Raw genomic sequence first — 11,074 nt, forward strand, 5'->3', positions numbered from 1 at the left:
AAGTTCTCTGCCATGGCTGACTTTAACTCTCTCATTTACATATTATATACATATCATGTCATCTTCCATGCATGTTGAAAAAAGTAAACAGCCTATTTCGACAAAGTAGGTAGTACAGAATAAAAGTATAAATCATTCAAATGTTGGGACTTCTTTGGAAAAAAAAACTCAAGTACAGATTTCTGAAAAATCCACTTAAAGACCCTGTGAAGTGAATTCAGAGATTTGCTTTAAAAAAACATTTTTCATGTTTGAAAATAACTGCTGAAAATGTGTGCAAAGACCGAAGGTTAAGTAGTGCTCAGTTCTCACCATCTCAGTTTTCCTGATATTTTGGGGGCGTGGCTAAACATGCCCCCCCCCCCCCCCCGTGACGCACTATGGAGTCACCACTCCCCGAAGAACTTGAGCGCCTTCATTCTCAGCAGTGATAGCTAGCTATGCCGACGCGCTGAAAATATATCTTCCCTTCACATCGTCCACTGGCTGCACCAGAGTGCCTTATTGTCAGCTGTGAGTGCACGCAGGCCACGCAGACAAAGGCAAAAAGAATGAAAGGTGGTGGTGGGGGCTAGACTAGACATTGCCGAGGTTATCCGGGCAATTGAAGACGACCTTGTACTAACCACCGTGCGTCCGTGTGAAAAATAAGGCCGGCATAACTGGTATCGGTACTCTCCCATTCCTGGTATTTGTTTGTCTTGACATCCCATCAAGTCATTGGTGTTGTAATGGTACATTCACCTGATGTTGAACCAGGCAGTGTGGCTAGTGTGGCTTCATGTCCCATTTAATGATGTTGTTCAAATGAGAGTGAATTTTTGTCTGTCTCTATTTGTGCCCTGTGACTGACTGATGACCGAGATTGGCTTTCACACCAAGTCATGGTTGTTATAGGCGGGACAGAAAATGGATGCCTTGAGACTTTCCACTACCGGCTTTTAGCCCTGAAGCAATCAACAAATTCCATCTTTTCGGTCGCTATGTTGTCAACATGCTATAATTGTATTATCCCAAATATGAAAAACTAGCTTTCGACCATCTAAAATGAGGGTTACATAATTTGTCCGAGCAAAAGTCATCCAAGTATCTGACTGGAAGAAGAAGGGTGCATTTGTGGCTGATGTCACTTTTCATTGCTTGGCCGGTGTTGCCTGCATTCACTGTCGCCTTTCGTTTTGTGTTGGCTGAACTGTCAAGTCCTGCTGCAGCTGGGAGCTTCGGCATGGACAATGCCACAAAGTCATGATTATCATAATTTTTCAGGGACTTATTTAAAAGTGTGAGACCGATGATCACGTCCATGTTTGTGTGTGTGCGCGTGTACGTTTGTGTGACCATTCCAGAGGATTTGTTGAAAGACACACTCCTCTTTTTTCCTCGTCTCCTCAAGGTTGGCAGACGACGGCTGTTGTGTTGACGTGGCAGCGCTATTGGAAAGCCTGTGAAGTCCTCTCACACATGTACACTTTCAATCTCTCTTCACTTCATCCTCCTCGACTCCCCACTAAACCACTTTTTTTTTTTAAAGTCCTCCCTCTGAAATTCCCACTTGTGTCTATGTGTGCACGCATGGGGCCATTTGACTGAGTGATGCTCTGCCAACTCCCGCTAACGCGCGTCTTTGGCTTTCCTGCTGACAAATCCAAGTTGTGAGGATCCAAGTAGTGAGATATATGAAATATAAAGCTCGTTGTTTGTGTGTTTCTCATTGGGGCTGCCAGACTAGACATGAAGCCAGAACAGAAAGAGGCGACAATAAATTATTCCTGTTCATTTCTGTTGAGTGGTAGTCAACAAGTCAGTGTCACTGAACCTTCACAGACAAGAACCAAAATACGGAGGTCTTGGCCATGGAAATGAGACCTGAGAAACACTGAGTGCTCTGCAATTAAAAGGGGGTCTACAGGTACCAACATTCAGGGCGAATTAGCAAATTTCCCAAGGATTCCGATAAAAGCAGGCAAAGGCCCTATTCTCAGATGTTTGTCAAGTTGTCCTGAACCTTATCCTGTGGTTTTGGGTATGTTGTGAGTCTTTCCCTTGAAAATCATAAATGTCAAACCCATTTAACATTTCTAGTCGCAAAAATCCTTAAAAGCATGGTCCAAAGGTAGCCATTTGTGGACTTTAGCAATTACTTTTTACACTAGAATGTGTTATTTGAGTGTTTTTCAGGTACATGGTGTTGATTACTGAACGGTCAGTTGATAAGTCAGGCACTGCCTGACCTTTCATTCATCCATCCGTTTTCTGATCCGCTTATCCTCACAAAGGTCGCAGGGCGTGATGGAGCCTATCCCAGCTATCTTTGGACAGCAGGTAGGGTACACCCTGAACTGGTTGCCAGCCAATCGCAGGGCACACAGAGACGAACAACCATCTGCGCTCACACTCACACCTAGGGACAATTGAGAGAGTTCAATTTGTGTTTTTGGAATGTGGGAGGAAACCGCAGTACCCGGAGAAAACCCACGCAGATCCGGGGAGAACATGCAAACTCCACACAGGAAGGCTGGAGCCGGAAGCGAACCCTGCACCTCTGCACTGTGAGGGCCGACGTGCTAACCAGTTGACTACCGTGCCCCCCTGCCTGACCTTTGACTCATTTTTAAAAATCCTTTGCAGCCCTTTAGTTTTTATATTTGAGTACCCCGGGTGTAAAGTTTCTCCCAAATCATTCATCGATAAAAAAATGACAAGTAGAAACCTTACAGCTGCAATGTGGTTCCCGGGGAAGCTGCTAATTGGCCGAGCACGGTTTCTTCTTTGTATTTTCCTGCAGTATGCATGACTTGTGGCACCATGTTGCCTCTCACTGGTCAGTTTTGGTACTACTGTACTATAGCCAGATGTGCCCCTCTTATTGTTTGGAACTACAAACAAATCAAAACTGTGTTGATTTAGCCACTCAAAATTCAAACTTAATGGATCTCCAAGTTGAAATTGTTAACATAGCTTCATGAAAAAAACAAACAAACAAATGGACCATGTTCTGTGCACGAACACTTCTCAAACTGTTTCGACTCAATGGATGTTCTCTATCCAGCTGCGAGTGAGGAGGGCATTTAACACCGGCAAGAGTCGGATACAAGCATGTGCACATGGATTTCTTTGCAGGGTGGTCAGCTGTCATCATAGCCAGATGTAAAAATTCATAACCGGAGTCACTTCATGTGTGTTAGGTTAGGGTGCAGCGGGGTCAGACACAGGACCACTTGCCATGACAAGGCTGTAATTCATCTCTTCTGTGTTTTTTTCCCCCCTCCAAAGTTCCTTCATCCTGAGCCATTCAAAGGCTGTTTCCCATTACTCTCTTTTATTGTGATGATTTGGGACGAGCCTCCTCGAACATATTTTAGGATGCCACGTGCTGAAAAACATGGAAAAACAATGAAAGCTCTGCAAATGGAAGACAGATTTCCAATGTATCGATGTTTTCTACTTTGGTGTGCAGTTTGTGCTGTGCATTGAACGCACCACTCGGCTACTGTCTGCTGACAAACCACAGAGACAATGTTATCACGGCTATGAGTTAAACCAGAACAATAATAAGGAGTCAAGCCTGAAATGTATCTGGTACAAATAACATGTGGCAACAAGGAAAATAGCACCACTTTGAAGAAAAACGGACAGATTGTGGTTTACGGAACATGGATTGGAAGATGCTGAATTTGACCTCCTATTTTTTCAAGATGCCACAAGACAAATAAACTGTGCTTATGCATCCATCAGTCATATATAGTGTGTGTCCTCATTAGGGTTCACGGCCAGGTCCAAGGGCCAGCTGGAACCTATCCCAGCTGCCCTAAAGACGGAATGGACTCAATTACAAGCCTTTCTTTCATTGAATGTATTCATTTTCATTCAGTTGCTTTTTTGGGTTGATTCCCATTAATTTCCATTCCATCTCTGAAAGTCATCCAAAACCCATATCTTGTTAGATTGTGCACGTTTACCTAATTTTGTGGCCAGAGAGTGTTTATTACGCACCAAGCGCCAGAAAGCAACTTGCCTGTGAAGCCGAGCCAAGAATTTACAGCACGTATTTTCTGTAAAGAAGTGAGATGTATATGAAAAAAAATGTGTTCGTTGATTTTTCTCAAAGCAAAGCAATGTTCTGTGTTTCCTGCGTTTGTTTGGAGTGGAGGTGTGAGCAGTCAGACGAGCTGGCTTGGTATGCTGTGTTGGACCAAACCAAAGCTGCACTTCGTCATGTAATATTGTTACATGCACTACTTAGAGAGTAGTTTCACACGCATATATTGTACAGATGAAAGTTAGCATATAAAAACAAACCGATAACAGGTTGTTCCTGGAGGCTCAGAGCTGCTGAACCATTCTTTTAAATTACAGGTGAGCAATGCATCGCAATGTGTCCGTCCCTGGCCAATAAACATGTAGCGAGGCCTGAGCAGGATCATGACCTGTCATCTCTTTGTGTGACAGCTTATTTCTTTTGCTGTCTGCCTCCGTCTTCAGCTCGGCTAACTGCTCTCGAAGAGTCGAAGAGCTTTCAGCGGTTTGACCCAAAAGTCCTGCAAAGATACGCACAAACAAGCATTCACACAAAAAAAGGCATTTGAAACACAAATATGCATAAAATAAGGTTAGTTGTTGTCATGATTATTTTCTGACCAAATCAAAAGTTCCTTAGGACTCGCCCTACCGAGTAGGTCAGAGCTACCTGGTAGATATAAAGCCTGGTTTTACCAGCATTCCTAGTTGCCCAGAGTCTCGTGGTCTGTGCTGGTCTGCAGTCCCAATAACAACAGTCGAATCCAGAGAAAGGAAAATATGCAACTATTTGTGGCTGGGTTTTCCACTCAGTCTTAGTAGTACGGCAATGTGTGGAACTAGTAAAACCTTGAATATACCATTCAGTGGTCTCAAGAAAGGGTACCCGGTGAGTTGCACACTCCAGGGATGCCAAAGTATCAGCAGATGGCATCGAGGTTAGAACGGGAAACAAATGGAGAGCGGCGGAGGTGGTGGAGTCAGGCCTGAGACAAAAGGCACAGGTGGTTACCATGGCAACCACCAGACCAGGTTTTTGCTCCTTTCAAATAACCCCAGTCGATATTACCGCTGATAGGAGCGTCAACACCCCTCCAGACAGAAGTACGATGAGGGTTGGCGAAAGAGTAAGCCAGTAGGGCCCCGGCAGAAGGAAACATGAACCAAGGCGGGACGGGACACCGCAGAACAGAATCATCTGGTGTCCCATCATGTCCGCTTGCTGATGCAGTTGCTTTGCCAAGCCCAGTAAAGCTCCACATCTGGGAAAAGGACGGGACACCTTCCTGCCTGCTCTGCTCTGGAAGAGGCTCATTATAGCATCTCCTCAGCAGCAGTCAGAAGGCTCAGGCTGACAGCTGCTGTTGCTGACGACATGACCAGCTACCGAGGGCAGTTGCTGCGGGTTTTGCGTCACCCATCGACCCTGGCACACATCCCAGCTCACCAAAGAAAACAATTACCTTGATCAAAGCTGGAGATAAACACTCAGGCTATTGCTGCAAAATCGAATTTGGCCTTCCTATTATTTTTGCTGATGAGTGGTTAGCATCTTGTGGTATGGCCTGTATACTTGATTTCTCCAAGTCTTCTTTGGTCAGTGGATTGTGATACCTTCATCCACTCTGTTGATACCCTCGGACGACCTGTTTTTATGTCTTTTGGTCAGTATACCAGTAGATTCTGTCCTTTTCAGAGCATTCCAAATTGTTGTATTGGCTGTGCCCAATGTTTGCGCAATAGCACTGAATGATTTTCCCTCCTCTTTCAGCTTCAAAACGGTTTTCATCTTCTCCCATGGACAGCTCTCTGGTCTTCATGTTTGCAGAACAGCTAATGCAATTAACACACCTGAGCAACGAGATACACCCATTGGTCACATTTTCCAAATCTTTTGCTCACTTAAAAAGGGGGGGGGGGGGTTCAAACAAAAGGTGCTCTGTCCTGAGTTTAACACATGTAGATAGATGTAAATACCATAAAATAAAAGCTGGACCTCTGAACCTTTGTCTCATAAATATATATCTTGATCTGAGACACAAACACACAAACAAAAACAACCGTTCCGATACTTTTGGAGTGGACTATACATTCGAAACGTGAACCCCTAAATAATAGGACAGTCTTACATTTATGTCTTTCTTGTCGTTCTTTGTGTTTATATTTGAAAAGAAGCTAGATTTGGGACATCTCCTGCTGTAGAATAGAAGCGTGAAAATCCAATCTGTGCATCATTTATAATATTATGAGGATGGATTTCCCCCATCGAAAAATGATGTTGCTCACAAAGAATACATCACGGCAAATAAACGAATTTGATTGCATGGTCCGTTTTGACCCAAGGCCGAGCTGCTGTCCAGGCCCATTTCTTTCATGCAGAAAGTAAGTGGGGTTGGCTTGTCAGGCTATTAGAATATTTTAGTTTTGAATTCATGTCAGGGGCTTCATCAGCTGTTTATCTTGTCCAAATGGAGTCTGCATCAAACTGGTAGCCCTTTGCATTAATCAGTGCTCAAGAATTCGGTAGCTCTTGTTTAGTGACCCCTGATGCACAGTACGCTAACGGAAAATGAGCTCAGCAAGCGGACCGTTGTGGTTGTTGACTTGGAGAAGCTGTGATTGTGACTTGCGCTGTTGCCGCTGTCACACTTCGAGTTGATGCCTGTGCCGTGAGCCTGTGGTAAGGAGCAAACGGCTGCATGTGCCAGCCGGCCGGCTGGCTGCGGTTGTCTCTTCCTTAGCTCTTGTTTAGTCTCTTGTATTTATAGGTGGAGCGCTGCCTGTCTCAGTGAGACGTCTTGTGGCCGCCATAACGATGAGTGATGCAATCAATGGCTAGCTTTCCTAAGAAGTGTGACCTGCATTCTTTCCCATATTCACCGTGGAAGTGTCAACTCTTCTATGTGTGCAGCAAATATGTACCGGTGCAGTCATCCCTGTCAGATGTCGCCTGGTGACATTTCATTCTCCGCCATGAAAGGGTCCACTCTGACGGGGGCCAAGGTCTCCTCCATAGCCTTATTTAGCATGCAGAGACAGACTCCGGGAATGTTCTTTAATCAAACTTAATTTTAGTTTCCCTGTCGTGGCCGCTCGCTGGTCCTTGCTAATCCAGGCTTCGGGTTCAAAAGTTCACTGAGGTTTGTTCGGGTAGTGAGGGATGCGGGGGTCCTGGGCGGTGCAGACCCCCTGCACAGTTCTAACTCACTGTTGGTGATGCAACATTCATTACGAGCTTCTTGTCTGCACTCCCACATGTCAATGTCTGGGCAGCAGCATGACTTTAATGCAGTACAATTGGAGGAAGTAAAGTACAAATACTTGGTTGTTGTGCTTAAATAGTTTTTATGTCACAATGGGCTTGTTACTTTTTTCACCTGGGCAGATGGCGACACGGTGTAAAAACACAAATTGAGAGTAGTAGTCAATCACGAAATGAGAAGCAAGATATTCCTCAAACCACGGCCTTATTTTAGAGAATTGCTTGATCTCGTCTACTCTCAATAATGATTCATGGCTCATGCATTGTGAACCTTGACCTTGTTGTGCACGTCCATCAAAATTTGCCCCCAAATTCTTCCCATCCTCTAGTTTGTTCTCATGTGTTGGGCTTGCAGCTGCATGAGGAGAATGAAGACGGTGACACGTGGGTAGGCTGAACTGACACATCACTGAAGGAGGCTGTTGTGTTTGTTGTGTCGGCCTGCGCTTGTGTGTCAACAACAAAAGATTTCTGGTGCTGCTCCAACACAAAGAAATGTGGAGAATGCATTGAGTGAAGCCTGGAAAATAATTCAGACCACATCAGAATAAACACAAGACACATGTGGAGGGTGGATGTTGTGTGCATAGTTTGGAACGGCGGCTGACACGTTTTCGGAACACTGTGCACTGCTTGAAAGTGTGCTGGACGGGTCATTGGAGTTTGACGGGAGAGAAACAGTCTGTTGTCAGCTGTGCGCAACTTATCGTGTTTGACTCCCACCTCAAGAGGCCCCCGGGTCTATATACACTTTTGAATTTGGTGGAAAACCGGGAACTGAAGTGAGGTGCTGAGGAATATCTGGCAAATTTACAAGAACGAGGCAGCCAAGTAATAGCTCATTTCCACTTTTTCCCCAAGCGGTGACTTACTGACACAAATTGGATAAATAGCATGCTTATGTGAATGCAAATTATTTTACAATACGTGCAAGGGTTAAAATTTCTAGATATGACAAGTAATTCTTTTTGTATTTACAGATAGTTTTATAGTGTTACTATTGCAAACATACATATTGTGTAAAGTCCATTTTAAATACACAAAACATTTTCTGCTAAAAATGTTAAGGCCACACAAACGCTTTCGATGTAAATTTGCACCATAGTTTATAAACAAGCCAGGAATGCTGGTACAAACTGCAAAGTTGAGTCAAGGTTGTGTGCACTATCATCTTAATTGTCACTATTTTTTGTTTGTATATACTTTGAAGAATTCCAGCTGTGAAATAATGCTAGTTATGTAAGCGGAGCCGCTTGCTCATGCGATATGCTATTTGTCGGCTAATTGCTACTGTTATCGGTGACTAAATGACTAGTGAAATAATGGTTTGTGGCAGCCCTCGTTGAGAATTGTGATTGCATAACATACACCAAAGGTTTCAAAGTCAAAGCCTGGGGGCCAGATCTGGCCCGCTATGTCATTTTATGTGGTCCTCGAAAGCGAATCATGTGTATCAACTTGCTTAATTAAATCTGTACCGAAATGTCAAATTGTCATGTGTAATAAATAACATTGAGATTTTGCAATAATTTTGTTACCCAGTTTACACTCACTTGAAGAATAATTGAACAAACTATGATAATTGACTGATTTCAAAGCTAGTAATCTATTATTTTGTAGAAGATGTAATCTATTATTTTGTAAAGAAGGAAGACGTAACTCCAAATTGGCCCTCGACTAAAATGAGTTTGACACCCCTGCCTGACACAGACTGAATTAGTTCTTAGTCTTATTGATGTGACATGTATAAAACTTGCCAGGGTGAGTCGTGTGTGTGTGTGTGTGTTTGCATGTGAGCGGGTAGGATTATGACCTTCGCTCTCCCAAGTGAACCTCCTGCCTGCCGTGTTACGGTTCATTAGCTTGAATTCAGTGCGGGCAGCGCGGGTTCAATTTCCACTTAATAGTGATGTGAATGGGCGTCTTAAAGCTTGTCTCTCTCTGTATGTCCCCTGACGTTGATCGGCAACTCGTCCAGGCCAGGGTGCCATCTGCCTTTAACCTGAAGTTATCAGGGATCGGCTCCAGCTTTCTGTGACAGACCATAGGTATAGAAACAGTCCAAAAGAAGGCCTTGTTTATAGTGTTGCTTCTGCAAGAATTTCCCTTATTTATACATTGCAGGCACAAACAGTGTATGTTTGCATAGAGAGCAGTCTAATGAGAGCTGATCGGTGGTCAGAGGACACACAGGCAGAGATTCATTTTCATGCCAGGTGTGAAGCCCTCATCACCCAGGAAGAATTTTAATGCTGGGTCCGAACAGGGCCGTAGAGACCCGGCAAGTGTTTCGGAATATCGATCTCGACTTGAGAACAGCCAACTGAGAGGCGCGGAAATGACAGCTGCTGGTCGCTGCTTCCATTCCTTCCATTTCATTATGCAGTCTGCAGTGCTTTATTCGCATCCCACTCGGCTCATTATGTCCTGCAGCAGTCCTCAAGGCTAGTAAGCGGATGTGCGCGTGCCTGCCTCACCTCTGTGCAGTGGGGACATTCTAGTTGGGCCCTGTGAATTCCAGCAGATAGCACTCTGAAGAATCCTGTTAAATTGACTTTTGCCATTCATTATCTAAGTACAGTACAGTACAGTTCAATGTTATTATTATTATTATTGTTATTATCATTTTAATTTTTTCCTCCGGGTTCTCCGGTTTCCTCCCACTTTCCAAAAACACGCATGTCTGGCTGATTGGACACTTAAATTGTCCCGAGGTGTGAGTGTGAGCCCAGATGGTTGTTTGTCTCTGTGTGCCCTGCGGTTGGCTGGCAACCGGCTCAGGGTGTCCCTCGCCTACTGCCCAAGGACGGCTGGGATAGGCTTCAGCACCCCCGCGACCCTTGTGAGGATAAAGCGGATCGGAAAATGGATGGATTATTATCCTTATTATTATTGTTATTATTAGGAGTAGCAGTAGCAGCAGTAGTGGTAGTGGTAGTAGTAGTAGTAGTAGTAGTAGTAGTATATACCGTATTTTCTGAGGTATCAGGCACTTCGGATTATAAACCGCACCGTCAAAGTATGGCCGAAATAAACTTAGTCCACGTGGTACTTTGAGTTTGTCTGGTTTTGTCTGACCCAGATCCTGATGGTTCTCCCAATGTTTAATGGCATTTCAATTCATTTCACTGGGGAAAGATGATTCGAGATTCAAGGGATTTGGGTTTCAAGCATGGTCACATTAAACTGAAGGCACCACTGTAAAATCCGACACTTCGGCAGAGCCAAGCCTGGAGGGAAGCGCATGAAATGCAATGAGAGGCACAATTATTATCATTAAGACACTACAGACAGCACTTTGCTCCATCTATTTGCTGATGTTACTACTCATTAGTCTTGAGTAGTGCCCTTTATGACGACCACCGGCAAGTATTATCATGGACAACATTTACAATACATAAACATAGATGCCATCTTGAGTGTGTTGACGCCCCAGCCATATTGGATGTGGCAAAGTGAAGTTATCTGTGAAGATTCCTTGCTCGTTTCCCTTTTCTCTAGACCAAATTTATTAGTTTGACAACTTCCCAGTCAAGCTTGGATTTTCGGAGAGCAGTTGCTTCTGCAGTGTAATGCACATATCTATTTGATTTATTCTGTTTCTCCTGCAGTTTATAGAGTTCTATCATACAAGCCTTCAGCTGATCTTGGTCTTTACTTGGTCTCAGTTTGTGTGGTCTTGACTCCAGCACGACAGCCAGCAGAGTTTAAAGAGAGCGTCTTAGTTTCATTATGTTCTTTGCATCTTGTCGTGTGTATTTTGCATCAATATGTTAAACTAACTTTGTCGAGGGG

Source organism: Hippocampus guttulatus, chromosome 2 (genome assembly GCF_054856545.1).
Source record: "Hippocampus guttulatus isolate MCC_2025c chromosome 2, RoL_Hgut_1.0, whole genome shotgun sequence".
Taxonomy (NCBI): domain Eukaryota; kingdom Metazoa; phylum Chordata; class Actinopteri; order Syngnathiformes; family Syngnathidae; genus Hippocampus; species Hippocampus guttulatus.